The sequence below is a fragment of the Octopus bimaculoides genome, chromosome 5 (assembly GCF_001194135.2).
Source record: "Octopus bimaculoides isolate UCB-OBI-ISO-001 chromosome 5, ASM119413v2, whole genome shotgun sequence".
Classification (NCBI taxonomy): Eukaryota; Metazoa; Mollusca; class Cephalopoda; order Octopoda; family Octopodidae; genus Octopus; species Octopus bimaculoides.
This window is the reverse complement of record NC_068985.1, coordinates 3,184,314-3,201,124: the sequence shown is the minus strand read 5'-3', so window position 1 is coordinate 3,201,124 and position 16,811 is coordinate 3,184,314. Positions and strand designations below refer to the sequence as shown.

The following is a 16,811-nucleotide window of genomic DNA, read 5'->3' as shown; positions in this document are numbered from 1 at the left end:
ACTGCAGGAAAAGCATTTGAGAGAGACAGTTTCTGAAGGTTAGTGATCTTGAAGGGGAATTTTATAATGGTAGGGCATGGGAGTGTAGGTGATGAAAGGAGGAGACACAGAAGGACACAGTGTAGGTGATGAAAGGAGGAGATCCAAGTCATTGCAATTGTCACAGGAGAGGTAGCATGAGATCAGCCAACTTTGAGAAGCAGAGGTCACTGTAGTACCTGGGGGAAAGACAGAGGATACCATATGTGTGTGGGCCAGAGGTTGACTTGTGTTGGTGAGCATCTTCTTATCAGTCAATTGAGTGACATTACTTTGATATGATATAAGATCTGTGTGTGTGTGCAGTAGCAATACCACCTAAAGTATAGGAGCAGTACTCCATTGTCAACCTCACTTGAGCATTATAGAGGGTTACTAATTACTCTTTTAGCTACCTAATACAGTTCTCTGCTACACCCATTCTTCCAATCCCTCCAAGCTTGACTCTTTGCTTTTACTGCTATTGTCTACTTCACTGTTCTACCACCATATCACCCTGGGTCTGGCTAGAACTTTGCAACAGCCACAGACTTGGTCTGTAGCCCTCAGTAGATTGTTTTGTAAGAACTTCCAGTAGACCTCTATGTTTGTATGTTTTTGTTTCTTCCTAATTAAATGCTTTAATTAGAACTTCTCTAAACCTTTGATTGTTTGATGAATTCTTAAGATTCCATAGTTTCCTTTTCTAGACTGGCTTGTGTCTCTGAGTCCTTCTGGCTCTACGTCTGAAGTCACAAATGAATAACCTATGTTGAGATGCCATCCTAATGAAAAACAGTTAAGTTAGTGTTCAGTACAGGGAACATTAAAAAGTTAACTAGAAATAACTGAGTGGTGAAAAAAAAAAAAAAATATTAGTCAATGACTGATATTATTTTCATTTTTGATATTGTCAAAATAAGACTGAAGTATGTTCATTATTGTTTCCTGTACAACTTGATAAAAAATGTTTTCCTGTCATTACACATGGTGAAATAAGCATCAGAGATTTTTTGCTCCATGCAGAAAGTGCAGGAGGAGCTCCTCAGAGGTTTTGTTAGCTCTTCTAAATCCTTTGCATATCATCAGCAGGTATTTCAGTGTTTTGCCCCTTAACCTGTATGCTCCACATGAGTGGGGCATTGAGGACTGAGCTAGTCTTCACCTATGGAAGAGTTCCATTTGCAGTCTCTTATCAACCATAGCTATCCTGAGCTAGTTTCAGCTGCTGTGCCTATTTCCTTGACAGCTTTCTCCAGCTGTCTGGGTTCCTATCTTCTGCAGGAAAAAGCACACTAGTCTAGATAGAAAGCTGTAGCAGCTGACTTCAATGAGGCCACATGCCAGCCCTTATCAAGGTGCTCATCGACAAAGTGCTCATATTTTGATTTCTTTACCTGGTGAGAAATATTACTGCCAGTTAATTTGCTAATGTTCTCTTCATTAAATAAACTAACACTAACTTAACTATTATTTTTCATCTGGATGACATCTCTGAGTTATTAAATATCAACTGTATATCAAATTATTTTGTCTTTGGAGGCATCATCCTAAATTAGATTGGCCTCACCAATTTCTAAGTGTTTAGAATGTTTAAACTATGCTAGTTATGATCACGTTGTTGAATGGAAATGGAAAGTATTGTTTTTCTTTTCCTCTTAATTTTCTGTTTATACTTAATGATAATTTCGAGTTAGATAAATTGCTGATCATTTCATGTTGGATAAAACTGATCATATTCACCCAGTCAGACCACAGTTGAAATACGCACTGAACAGCAAAAACAGTCTGTATTCGGCTCTTTGAAAATAAAATATCTAGAAGCTGCTGCTGTTGAAACGGTCTCTTTTGATAGAATAGTCTTTCAAGTGTGTAAGAGCCGCTAGACAGTTACTTGCCCTACTAGAAAAAGTAGCCACACCCACTAAAGTGATATCCTAAAAAAGGACACTGGATAATGAAGTCATAGATAAACATAAAGCAGGGATAGTCTTAACTGGAATGTTTTGAATCATAAGCTTATTTAAATCAGAGCTGACTTGGCACTAAACAACTGCCCTCCCCCTCAGATAGAATGGTTCACTGAATTTTTCTTTTAGCTCCAAATCTGTAATTTGCTAGTCTCAGGGCGAGAAAGAATTGTTGAAAACAGGATTAGTTGTGTGGAGAGTTGTTTTTGGATTTAGGTTTTTTTAAAAATTAATTTATTTGGTTGAATATTTGATTCCAAGATGGCTGTGGCAAAACTACAATTATAAACACTTAAACATTTTAATGTACAAGCAACAAAGTGTCCACCATAGAATTTTAAAATCTGGCCGTGACTTATCTAAGAATATTTTAACACTTAATGTGGAAAACTTCAAACCAACTGGTTTAACTTTATGATTTAACTGAAAAACCTGTAGAATAGTTTTGTTTTTGGATTTGGTTTGCAAAATTCTTTATGTGAGTTCATGTGTTAAAGCATATTCTGTTGTGTCTGGGGAAAGTCATTCTCTTTTAGTGCCTTATAATTTCTACTCATTTACTTATTTATTTTTCCAAAATTTTTGTTGCGTCTTTTAACAACTATTGAAAAGGTTGCAAAACACAACAAAAATTTTAGCAACGTAAATAAGTAAATGAGTGGAAATTTTACCGGTGAGAATGACTCTTTCCAGACACAACTGTGGAATAGTTTTATTCTGGAATATTCCATGCTTTGTAGTTGTTTTTCTCTGTAAATTTTGTAATAGAAATTTTGACCTAGAATTGCTTAACATTTACTTTGTTCAGATTTAAACTATGATTTACACAGAAAATATGAGTTCTCAATATCTTAGAGTAGTAAATTTCTTTCTTTTCAGTGTTTTTGTCAATGCCTTTTCTAAATTCTTAAGTAGTCTTATACTTTCATTGATTAATAAGTTAAGCTCTGCCAATTTAGTAATATGAGTTAAAATGTGCTGAGTAGATTGTACTAGCATAGAATAAAAACTAAAATGAATGTTGCATATTAAACTAATGAAGATGATGAATTTGGTATTTAACAAACTGTCTTCAGAAAGTATTTCTTGAAGAAATGAGAAATAATTTTCATTCTTAATCTCTACAATGGATTGGGAGGGGGTGGAGGTGGGGGAAACGAAGCTACTTTAATCTCTTGATGGAGTCAGTTAATAAAATATTGGAGAGAAGAAAAAAAAAGAAATCTACTGACAGACACTAAATGATCCAAAAGAAAATGTGAGCATACACGCACATGCGTGCATGCATGTATGAAACATTCATGCTTGTATTTGTACACATGAATGTGTGCAGCTCTCATATACATATGTATGCATGTATGTATGCAACAAATACATTAATATTGGAGGCACTTTGAAATATTGAACTGTCTTAGGTGAAAGAAATATTGATACAGTAAGTTGCTCTTCTGAATAGACAAATTGCATACTTTCTTAAATGGTATGAGTTAAAAGTAAAGAATTTTGATGGAACTATCCACTAACTTTACTATTGAGAATAAGGATATAACTTTGTTCTTTTGCATACTTATAATTTGTATTTAGTTCTTATGCCATAGTTCTTTTTCGTGCAGTATTAGTGTGTCAAGCATTGTAAGATAATTAGTAAATTAATATAATTTTGCTTACCACACTTTTATTTCTTGCCTCTTCCTTTAACCTAAGATGAGCTGTTGCTATTTTATTCTAGATCAGAAAGCAATGACTAAAATTAAGAAAGCATATGGTTAAAATTATTCTTCTTCCATGTATAGTTTGTTAAAGATTACATTATCCAATGTGTCCTTCCTTTTTTTAAAGGTAGGATGTGATAGGAAGGAAATTTACCTGCTATGTATAGCAGGTCAAGCAACTACACATCTTCAGTAATAGCAAACAGCATTCTCTAAGTTATAACAGCTATACAACCTGCATATGACACAATATAATTCATGATTGAACAAGTACTATTACAGGAATACTATTCTATGTTTTTGAGACAAGGAATTATGTACATTATTTACAATGGACAGATAGATGTCCTCACCTTGTTTGTTGTTACCACAATGTTTTGCCTGATGTACTCTTGAGCCTTCATCAGGTGTTCTGGTGGAATTTCGAAATTTCAAAAGGGTTGGGTTTGAAATTTCACCAGTACACCTGATGAAGGCTGAAAGGTACATCAGCTGAAACATGGTAACAACAAAGTGAGGACACTTATCCATCCATTGTAAATAATGTACTCTTACGGTATGAAGCTTTGGAGGTTTTGTATTAAGTAAATGACTCCTAAATCTGTTGAACTTATGGAACACAGGCATAATGATATTGTAACTCAGTAGATGAAAATTGAAGGGTTTTTATTTTTATCATTAAAACATGAAGTGCACTAATCTGCATGTATTTAGGTAAAGAAAATGCTTGAACATTTAAATACACTGTTAAATGAAATGTTTGCCACATTATACTTTTCTTTTATAAATATAAAGCACCATATATATGTATAAAAAAATCATTTGTAGTTTATTAAAAACTGTACACTGAGGCAAAAAGTGTCATACACAGAAAATAGCTTCACACCATGCAATTGTGCTAGAGTTGTTGTTTAGCACCAAAAAGAACTGTATTCATACATGTTCCAGTCATGACCCCCACATTTTTTAAAGATAGTGTTTTTAAGATGATCGAGAGTGTGATTTGAGGGTAATTTAGCTGCTGTTTTTGACCAAATGATTAACTGTAAAGTGCTGCTGCTGTTGACCTTCGTGTTTCAATTTGCTAGTACAAGTCTGTGTATGGTATGTTTTTACTTTCACCAGGGTTCCTAAGGATAGATTCAGAAATTTACCATAGATAACTCAAGATTTGTTTCGAGCAGTAGTCTAAGGCAGTCATAGAATTTTGTAGTATCTTGTGTAACTAACTGAAATCTACTTTGTCATTGAAAAAGAACTAGACAAATGTCTTACCCTGATTGCAGCTGGATATAGATAGCAACATATATTGAGTGAAAAGGTTATACATTATTCACAATACCCAAAACATAGATTTAGATGAAATATTTACAGAATTAAACAAAATTTTTTTTACTGTCTGTGAGGATTTCATGAAACTGAAATATTCATTGTGCTATTCTCATTTATATGTGACCTTAAACACAAGTTCTTAAAGATTATTGAAAAATTAATTTAAAGAAAAAAAAGAATTAATTAAATGAAACTATATTTTAAATTGAAGTGCTAAGTATACTGAACAATATTAATTGTTTCAGTTCATTTAAAAATATTTTACTAAATTGGTTTTCTGTAGTTTGTTATGTCTTCAGAAAATTGAGATTATCTTCTGATTTTTATTTTTAATTGATACTATTACACTTAGATTTTTACCCTTGGAAACAATATCAGCATTGCAATCTCTCATTTCTAACAATTTTTCTAAATCATAAAGCCCCATGAAGTTGTTGAATACTTCAAGTTTCTGAAGTCTTCTGTTACACCACATACAACATCCACTTAAAGCTAGGTGTATCCGTCTTTCAGAATGAAGTGTCTTGGCCTCAACATACTGATTATGATAAAATGTTTGGTTTGTCATAAATGATTTGATCATCCATACTCTCCACTTTTTATTTATTTCCTCCTTATAAATTTGACTTGAGTTTTTTCCATAAAAAATATAAAGAAACCACCACAAAAACCAAAGAAAACATTTTCACAATAAATAAGACAGCCACAGAAAAAGCACCTGTGTTAGTGGCATGTATAAAACACCTGTGCCAGTGCCACATGTACAGCACCGATGTCAATGTCATGTAAAAAGCACCCATGTTAGTGCCACAAAAAAGCACTGGTGCTGGTGCCATGTATAAAGCACTGGTGCAACATAAAAAGCTTCCAGTACACTCTGTAAAGTGGTTGGTATTAGGAAGGGCAAAACAGAGAGTTGAAGCCTGGTGCAGCTCTGTGGCTTACCAGCTCTTGTCAAACTGTCCAACTCCTGTCAACATGGAAATTGGACCTTGATGATGATGACAAGACATAGTCCATAGGCTGTGTTGACTATCTTGACGTTGATATGTGGGACTGAGAATACTGATGAAAGTTATCAGTCTTGTCTTGGAAATGAAAGGTTGTATGTACTGCTTTCTGCTTTCTAAAAGAACAGAGACGAAATGAACCAATTGGGTTGAAATGATGTGTAGGATGATCATTTTCTTAATTTTATTTTAAGAGAGTAAACTTAGAACAGTGGGTCTCAACTATTTTAATATCCAAGCCAGAGCCTAAACCTGGATTTTTTTAAGGGCCACACCAAAAAATGTAAAGCACAAGTCAATTAGAGAAAACTTTTTATTTCTAGAGGGAAGACTGTCAAAGGTTACTGGAAGGATGCTTGAAGGTGGCATGAAGCCCTGGGAGCTGCTGGTGTAGAACATAGTAGAATGAACTCAGCACAACAGGTTTTAAAAACAACAATTTATTTAAAGAAATGCTACCACAGTTGTAAATATCTTGGGATGTTGAGCTCTAGTTTGCAATATCCTCTGGTATTAAATGATATGTAGAAAAATAAAAGTAAACATTTTCTATTTATCAGATTATAAGATATATTGTGTTTACTTTCAAATTTGATACCATGATAAACAAACTTATGATTGAAATGTTTGATTGTCTTCTTTCTTCTTCAGAGACATACTTTTTGTTGACAAGATGAAAGCTTCCATATGAATTTTATTCTTCACTTTTGTGTGTTCCACTGATCAAAAAAAAAAAAAAAGATATTAGATTAGCAGTATAAAGATGGTAATTGTACTAACTGTGTGTATATCTATTTAAAAAAAATTACACATGCAGGGGTGTCTACATAAAACAGTGTATGTGCAAATCTGAATATATTGAGCATTGTTGATGTGTTATATTACACAATGAATTCAAATACTTAAAAATAATCACATCCATAGGGCTTTAAAAGCAGTGATTAAGTACATTTCATTACTTGTTGAACTTATGAATTACTCAAGCTGTTCATTAAAGGTGACATTCATATGTGCATATACAGCCATGCATGTCCACACACACACACACATACACCCTACATGTAAGTGAATTTGACAGGAGATAAGTAGTTACTAAAAAAAGGGATTTGTGTACATATAGGTGATATATTAAAAATGTGGTACATATCAGACAACTATAAACTTGTTACTAGTTCAAATATGCTTGAAGCATATTCAAATGCATAAAAAAGCCATTCTTTGTCATGGAGGAAATATGTGTATATTTTTTCCTGTAGACACATAGGTGTACATACACTAAGTCATTTTAAAGCACTCCCTAGTTAGACTAATGGATGCTGGTATTTTGGAGTAGTTATCTCCTCTTCAGCATCAGACGATAAAAGTGGGAGATGTGATGGACTGACTTGGGATAGATCACTCTTATATTTCAGTCAGCATAATGTGACTGGTTGTGCTCACTGGTGGATCTGCTTGTAATATAATATGAAATTGAAGGTGGAGGTTGGGGGTTGGCATCAGAAATGGTATTTAGCTGTAAAGAACTCTGCAGTAACATACTCTTGTCTGATTCATCCAAACACTGATGAGTAGACATTAAAATGAAGCTAACAATAATCTGTGTGTGTGTGTGTGTGTGTGTGTGTGTGTGTGTGTGTGTGTGTGTGTGTGTGTATGTGTGGTAAGAAGTTTGCTTCCCAACCACATGGCTACAGGTTCAGTTCCCCTGTGTGGCACCTTGGGCCAGTATCTTCTACTATAGGCTCATGCTTACCTAAGTGAGTGAATTGCTAGAAACTGAAAGAAGCCTGTCGCTTATGTGTGTGCATGCATTTGTGCACATGTTTGTCTGTGTTTGATCCCACTGCTGCTTGACAGCTAGTCTTGGTGTGCTTACATCCCCGTAACTTAGCTGCTTGGCAAAAGAGACGAATAGAATAAGTAGCAGGCTTAAAACTGTAAGCAGTGGGGTTGATTCATTCAACTAAATTCCTTCAAGGTGGTGCCCCAGCATGGTCGCAGTCTAATGATTGAAACAAGTAAAAGATAAATATGGATATATATAATGAAAATCAAACAAGTTTATGAGGTAAAAAGGAGTGAAACAAACAAGACAGAGTCAGGCAAGGAAAAGTAGATTTCTGTAAAAAAATGTAGAAATATGAAAAAAAAAAAAAAAAAAAAAAAAAAAAAAAAGAAATTTACAATGAAGGTAAATATGCCAGTAAAAGAAACAGAAGTGTGTCTGTTATTTTGGGTGATACTCTTTATTGAAGAAGAGAAAACATGTAAAAAATTAAATGAGGCAAGAGGAAGAGAAGTAAAAAAAAAAACAAAAAAACATGATGCATTTATGTTCTCTGTCTACATGAAAAGTCTGAGGTAGAATGAAAGCTTGGAAGTGGGATGGAATGACAAAGTAAAAGCACAATGTGGGTCTCATTGAAGTCAGGTAGAGAGACAAGTTGGAAGAGCGAGAGAGGGAGAAGAATGAAGAGGAAGAGCACTAGCAAAGGAGAGAAAATGAAAGGTGTAGTGGAGATTTCATGCTACTGGTATTTTTGTCTGTGTGTGTGTGTGTATGTATGTATAGTGAAGTCTAGTTAAATGTGCAAGGTTTTGCTATGTGTAGAAGTTAGATAACATTTTTTTTTTGTGTGAAGAAATCTAAAATACATGAGAACCAGTTGCAATACAATAAATACATCAACCCAAGGGTGTAAATGCATTTACATATATGCAGATGCACACACTTAGACAACATTCATACACCCACCCATGTACATACACTCACCCCTACACCCAAACACCCACCCACCACATACACACATACACACACACACCTACACTTGAATATGCTTGAGCATGTATGGGATGCTGGGGTTGGAGGAAGTGATGGAACGGTTGACAAAGGCGAATGGAGTGCGGTGCTATGGGCATGTTCTGAAGAGGGTGTTGATGAGGAGCATGTTCTGAGGTAAATGGACAGCGAAAGCAAGGTAGACTGAGGAAAATGTGGAGGGGACGGGTGGAGGAGGAGATTGGATGGGTTGGCTTGAGAAGGGAGGATGCCCAAAACCAGGCAAGATGGTGTGAGGGTAGTTGCTATGGCATTGAGGTAGATCCAGCGACCCCCGTTAACGGGGACAAAACCCGGATTCAGAATGATGGATGATGATGATGGTGATGATGAAGAAGCCATGTGTCTTCTAAAAGAATTTTTATCTCTTCACAGAATTCATGCATTTTGTTGGCACGTTTTAGCTTAAACCTTTGTCTTTGGAGTGGGGGGGGGGCTTTCCACATGCCTCCATGATTTTGTCCCACACTTCAATCCTCACTTCTACATTGCTCTTACCATCCCATTTACTTCAACAATATCTTTTCCCCTTGCCCCAGTTGCAACTTTGGGACCGAACCCTGAACCACACACACACACACATGCACACACATACACACACATCCACACTCACAAGCATGCTCACACACTTACAAACACGACCATTCACAAAAACACTCATGCACAAACATACTAGCACCTCCCCGCGTGTATATACAGGGTGCGATGGGTAAATTATCACCATATTATATTTTTTATTTCGTGCATGCACATTGTTTTGTCTTTGATTTTGTCGACTACACAGTATAGCAGGGTCAGTCGGGCACCATCTGCAAGAAAAACAACACCATGATGCAATTCACTCTGCCAGAAATTTGGAAATGACATGCTGTACTGCTTAGCATTCATGCCAGAAACTCCAATATGAACATTTCAGAATGTTTGGATGTCAATCTGAGGACAGTGCAATCTAAGGACATGTACCAAGAATGATTAAAATCAAACATCCAGTCAACATCATGCTGTTTGAAGTAATCACTAGTGATGACGACATTACGCCTCCTTTCATCTTCCAACAGGGCCTCAGATGTAGTATGGAGGCCTATATCAAGTGCCTGGAGGAGGTAGTACTGCCCTGGGTCAAGAGGGTGGCTGCTGGAAGACCTTATATCTGGCAACAGGACTCTGCACCATGCCACACAAACAGAACCCAGTCGTGGCTGTCAGACAATTTCTGCGACCAAATCATTCCCAACCTCTGACCACATAACTCCCCAGATTGCAACCCCCTTGATTATTATGTGTGGGTTGCAGTTGAACGAGAGACCAACAAAACTCCTTGTAACACCAAAGATGAACTGAAGGCAAGGATTATGGCAGCATTCACCAACTTAAACAAGGTGACCATCCAGATGAATTGCAGGAGATTCCGAAATCGTCTGGAGGCCGTGGTTGAAACCAATGGCGATTTTAATGAATAAATTTACTCTTTAGTATTTCAAGATATTTTAATGTAATTTTGGTAAATATATCTGTTAAAACGAGATGGCAGTGTTATTTTTATTCTTGTGTAATTTACACAATAGTTTATTCACTGCACCCTACGCACGCACGCACGCACGCACGCACGCACGCACGCACGCACGCACGCACGCACGCACGCACGCACGCACGCACGCACGCACGCACGCACGCACGCACGCACTGATATGGCTGTCTGGCTAAAGATGTTACATTAAACTCCCCATAGCTTTGGCTTCTGTCCCACTATATACCACTTTGGGCAAATGTCTTCCACTATAACCCAAGGCATTGTGAATGGATTTGTGGATTTAGTAGACGGAAATTGAAGAAAAGCTTGTCGTATATGAGTGTTTGTGTTTTATAGTTATATATTATAACTAGCAGAAATACTTGGCTTTGCCCGGATTAAAGAAAATAATGAAATTTAAAAATGCCATCTAGATTATGTAAGTCTCAACTGCTAGTAGCTGAGAAACCAACGTTGTACATTAATAACTTTCCAACCCATGCCAGCAAGGAACATAGAAAATTTTCAACTCATGTGTATATAAAGTAGATACACATAGTTCAAAAACAGGTACAGATTTTAAACCGTGAAAGTAGAGTACACACACACAAACAGACAGACAGCAAATATATCATGTTATTGTTTCACTTTGATACACACAGATATACATTCATGCATGTCAGTCAAAAGCTGAAAGTAATACTTACTTTAACACTCATTGGTTTTACACTTCAGTATATGACATGGACACACTATTCATTTAAGTGCTTCTTCATATACTATGTTTTCTGTCTTGCCATGTGTATCACTGAGAATGTAGAGGTTCTTTTCATCACCAACTCTAGAACATCCAACATACAGCTGACCATGTGAGAAGCAAGGTTGAAGGAGGTTAAGTCCCACCACCTTTAGAGATTGACCTTGTGCTTTGTTGATAGACATTGCAAAGCTAAGTTTGACAGGAAACTGCAGTCTCTTGAACTGAAGGGGGAGATCATTTGAGATGAGAGGTATCCTTGGAATGAAGACATTCTCACCCATCATGCTGCCTGTAATTATTGTTGCTTCCAACACATGGGGCCTGGCTGTTTTAACAACCAACCTTGTTCCATTGCAGAGTCTGGGTGCATCAAGGTTTCTTAACAGCATTATAGGAGCACCTGTTTTCACGATCAGAATGTGTGGTGGAAATCCTGGTGGTTGCAGTGAATTGAGGAACTCCACTGGGTAATGTGTTGCTTGTTCTTGATCAGGGACAGAGTCAGTTGATCTGTATGAACATTCAGGTCCTGGTAGCCGAGACAACAACTTTAGATTCAGCTTGTCTACAGCATCATTCCTTGGTGCCAGAATTGTTCTTTCACATAGCCACTTGTGGTTTTTATAATATGTGGCAATGTTTGGAAACACCTTGCTCGTCAGGTCTTCAAGAGAGGCAATCATATTACCACATGGGAGGTGGTGCAGGTTATCTTCTGGATCCTGTCGAAGTTTTCCATTTCCAATGTCAAGTAATTTGTTGGAGAACTGTGCAGCTAACGGGTCTTCATGAATGTGAACCCTCATGTTGGTTGTCAGAGTAAGCTGCTTGACATGTTGCCAGATATATGAGGACTTGATGCAAGCTATTAGCTCATCTGCCCTTGTTCCTCTGGGAATGACAGGCAGCGTTTGCCTGAAGTCACCAGCCATGAGGAAGGTGACACCACCCATGATCTTCTTATTGTTTCTGAAGTCTTGTAGTGTTCTATCTAGCGCTTCAAAGGCTACCTTATGGGACATTGTTGCCTCATCCCAGACAATGAGTTTGGCATCTGTAAGGAGCTTTGCTAATGCAGTATTCTTGGATATGTTGCATAAAGGAGATTCATTTTCGATGAGGTTGAGAGGCAGCTTAAATGTTGAATGGGCTGTTCTTCCCCCTGTTAGGAGTGTGGCTGCAAGTCCAGAGGATGCAACAGCCAGAGCAATTTTCTTCTTCTGTCTCACCTTGGCAAGGAGCAGGTTGATCAATAATGTCTTTCCTGTGCCTCCTGGAGCATCTAAGAAGAAGACCCCACCAGTGTTGTTATCCATGGATGTAAGAACTTGCCAGTATACCTCCTTTTGATCCTGTACCAGAATAGGTTCCTTTTCATTGACAAATGCTTGCAAACTTTCCGTGTTGTATGATGTTTCCCTGATTAGCTCTTGTGCTAATGTGTGTTGAACATCTCTGACAGGAGCTGGAAGACAATAAATTTCAAGTTTGTTTCCAGCCAGTAATTGAACCTTGTCGTCTATTAATCTTAATGTCTCATTGAAGATGTCATCATTGAATGTGACATCACCGTCACACTGATATTGAATTCTTTGAAGAATGTCTTCAGAAAGCCCCTCCTTGTATTTGTCCCAAAGTTTATTTGGATTTGACAATCCACAGTTCACCAGCATGATGGAGAAGAGGTTTCTCAGCTGTATAGGAGACTTGCACATTTGTGCCTCTCTCAGAGTGGCATCCCAGTGTGCATCATCTTCCAGAAGACCTCTGAGATGGCAAGCCTGGCGATATGTTTGACATACTGTGTTATCAACCGTTCGTAAGGCCGTAAATGATTTGGGTCCCTTGACATGGTGTAATAGAAGCCTTAGATAGTAGCACTCTGAGTAGTTGGGATGGACATCATAAACTCTGCCAAGTGTGTCTGATTTCTTGATTCCCAGATGACGTGTGGGTGCTCCAAGTGCACGTCTTTCCCATTTGTTTTGGCACCAGGTATAGAATTGTGGAACTTCATTGTATAGTAGTGTTGTAGCAAATTCATCATTTTGACAGAGCTTGAAGAATGCTGTGAGCGTGGTATTTTTGGGAGCTTCCATTTGTTGTTGGACTGTGTCTGGGGTGAAGTAAACCCTTTCGCCATTCTCCAAATGAACTGCAAGACGTTGCACATAGGGATATCTGTCATGAATGGGGAACTTGAAGATTCTCCAACATGCTTCACCACTACTGATATACCTTCCCATTTGGAAGGTCTTGATTTCATCATTGTTCTCGGAATCCTGGACTGCAAAGACTGCCATGTCAGATCCCTTGTTGACATATTTGCACACATACTTAATGGATTTCACTGAGTTACAGAACTCAACATTGATGTGTGCATTGAATATCTTGGAGAGGAGGGGACAGTATGGTACTATCCACCTGTTGTCAACAGGAATTTCAGTATGAGATGACTTCTTGATGGTGGTTTCAAATCCACCATCACCTGGTTTTCTTCTTCTGTAGTGTGGATAGCCATCATGTCCAATCTGTGTCTCTTGAAGGAACTTCTTTGGAAAGCCTTTTGTACACTTCCTATCCTGCATGCATGGAGAATGTAGGTTGATGTTCCCACATGGACCATGTACCATTTGGGTCTTGACCACATTAAAAAGTTCTGGATCTTCCCGAGGATCTGGAATCTCTGCTCTGATGAATTTGTCTATCATTCTGGCATGAATTTTGTCTGTAAGCCAGAGCAGGATGTGTGCATGAGGAAGTCCACATTTCTGCCACTCTATTGTATACATGTAGCATCTAGTGGCACCGAACACTTTATCTTTGGTCAGTAACTGCATAAGCTTGATAAGCTTCTGTCTGAAGACCCTTGCAATTATGTCATGTCTATGTTTAGGCTGTTGGTTTGGGAAGAGTTCATTTTGAATCTCTTTCCATTTAGGGTTGCATGTGAAGGTTATGAAGAGGTCTGCTCTGCCATAGTGTCTAACATATGTCATGGCATCTTGTGTGCGCTCATGCATGTATCTTGGGCTTCCTGTGAATGATGATGGAAGGATGATCCGCTGGCCCATGTTGTTGACATCATGATCATTCAGCATTGCTTCTTGCAGGTGTGCATATGATTCCACTCTCAGTTGCTTCTGGTTCTGTTTCAAGTAGAGTAATCGTTCACTTTCAATTTTTGCATACATGTCAACTATAAACTGACTGAACAGATCTCCACAATGTAGGATGTGGTTTGAATCTTGACTCCTGACCATCATGTGGAATGCATAGAAGTCATTGGATGAAACTTGCTTTGAGGAGTTTGTCTGACTAATGTTAATGTGGTAAGTATCTTGTCCATAAAAGAACAGCAATGGATATTGTAGTGCATCATAGAATCTGTGTGTTTCTGAAATTCTCTTCACTTTATTGTCTCTGAGATGGAGGACAATGTCACGCTTGTCATGTTCTTGCCCAACCAGAACCACAGCTATTTCATTTGTTGATGGCGCACTAAACCTGTCTCCATGTTGACCAGATGGTTTCTTGTCTGATCTGATAACTACCTTGTAATCCATGGAGTTGGGTGGAATTGTTTCAAGTGCAGTCTTGAAGCTTCTGATCAGGTTGTTGTTGTCATGCAGCATCTTTTGCAGAGACACTACAATGTCCATCCTGATGTCGGAAATGTTCTTGCACCTCTCTTTCCCTTCTTGTTGAGAATCACCCATAAAATATATTTGAAGGAATTTTGGTGATTCATTTGCCAGAGGTAGTAGAGAGCCAATCTGATGATAAATCTGACCTTGGACCTTGAAAGTTTGCATGAATCCTGGCTCAGTTAAATTTCTTGTGGCTCCAAATGATGTCATCTGTAGTGCAGCGTTGTACTGTCTAATTTTGTTCTGGAAGTGCTTAGAATCTTGGTCATTTGATGACAACAGTTTCTTCAATGGCTCTGGAGGTTGGGGGATTGCTGGGAGTTTAACCTTTCCACCGCTGCAGCACAATGCAGGTGTCTCTCCAGGCCACTTCCTTGCTTTACAATATATGCACTCAGTTGTCATTGCACCGATGGTAACTCTATCGTCATCTGCATAATGAACTTTTGGATCATATTTGAAAGCTGCTTTATCGAAATTGCTTCTCTGAGCTGTTGCAACTGCTCTTTGTTTTGCAGTGGCGATCCTGTTCCTTGTTAGTCGTGCATTCCTCTGTTCATCACTTTGAGATGCTCTGGCTTTTGTAGTGCACAGTCTGTTCATTTCTTGGCGTGCTTCCCTTTCTTCAGGTGTCTCTCTTTCTCTGGACAGAGACATTCTTTTGGCTGACCTTGATATTTTAGATAAATTTGATCTTTTCCTTGTAGGCATGGTTATATACGTATACAGAAATACTGAGTGCAGAAGATAGTAAACAATAAAAATAACTTGGTAACAAAAATTATGTTTCTTAATACGTTAGGCAGAAAGTAAATAGGAAATTCAGATCTTTTTTAAAACGGGGGCCACATTTTTCATTAACGAAACACTTTGAAACTTGGAACACTGGTAGAATGTGTCATATAAAACATCTTTTTCTCTTAGTCTTCTTAAAAAAAAAGAAATCCCTAAGTTATTCCATGTTAAAGTTGTCGTATTTCTGTAATTTCAACCAATCACTGACGTCCATTCAGCCGATATACATTAAGTGCTGACTACATAAACAAATGATTCTGAAACAATTAACCCTAACCCTAACCTTAGGGTTAGGGTTAAAGCAAATTTAAAATGAAAAAAGCAAATAAAACGAAGGTATGGAGATTAAATACGCTTTACATCGCTTAATCAGCCAAAGGAGTAAATGTAAACAACTGAATACTTGTCAGTGATTGGTTGAAATTATCGAAATAAGACAATTTTTTACATGAAATAAATTCGAATACAAAAATATTTTTCTGTTCTATAACACAAAATAGATAAGTATACGAAGTTTGAAAGTCTTTCCGTACCAAAAACACTACGTAAAACATTAATGAAAAATGTGGCCCCCGTTTTAAAATAGATCCGGAAATTCTAACGGAAAATAAAATATTGTACGGATTGAAGTGAAATTTGTTACTCAGCGAATCAAAGAGTCAGTATTGAAGGAACCAGAAAAAACTGTCAACAACAGAAAGACATGATATCGTACAGATTGAAGTGAAATTTACGAAGATACTTCTTTCAGTAAATTATGAAATTACTTACATCAATAATTGTGAACTTCTTTCTGTCAGTAATTTGTCATTGTTTGTTTGTAAATAACGGTTGAAAACTTAAACTTACAATGAAAACAATAACGATTGAAGTTAAAGTGAAAAAATAATGGTGTCTGAAAATTGAAAGTGTAAAGAATAGCATTTGAAAAATAAGTGAATGCAATAGAGAGAGTGAGATGTATATATATAGAGAGAGGGGGCAAGAGAGAAAGAGAGAGAGAGAAAGAGCTAGTTAGACAAATAAGAGATATACAGATAGATAGATAAGATATAAGCAAAGATATAGAGAGATATGTTACAGAGAAATAGATAGATAGATATAGATAAAGAGAGATATAGATAAAGAGAGATATAGATAAAGAGAGATATAGATAAAGAGAGATATAGATAGAGAGAGATATAGATAGAGAGATATAGATAGAGAGATAAGTAA

The 16,811-nt window shown here is 37.2% G+C and overlaps 1 protein-coding gene and 1 long non-coding RNA gene across 2 annotated transcripts in view; one reads left to right on the top strand and one right to left on the bottom strand.

Annotated features, from left to right (window-relative positions):
- LOC106867835 (serine/threonine-protein kinase greatwall) overlaps positions 1–16,811 on the top strand; it is a 147,507-nt gene that overhangs the window by 78,635 nt on the left and 52,061 nt on the right. The window lies entirely within an intron of this gene.
- The window catches only part of LOC128247885 (uncharacterized), an 11,298-nt gene continuing 828 nt past the window's right edge, over positions 6,342–16,811 (bottom strand). Inside the window, exon 2 of the long non-coding RNA XR_008264192.1 lies at positions 6,342–6,761. This is a non-coding gene — a long non-coding RNA (uncharacterized LOC128247885). The remainder of the gene's footprint in view (positions 6,762–16,811) is intronic.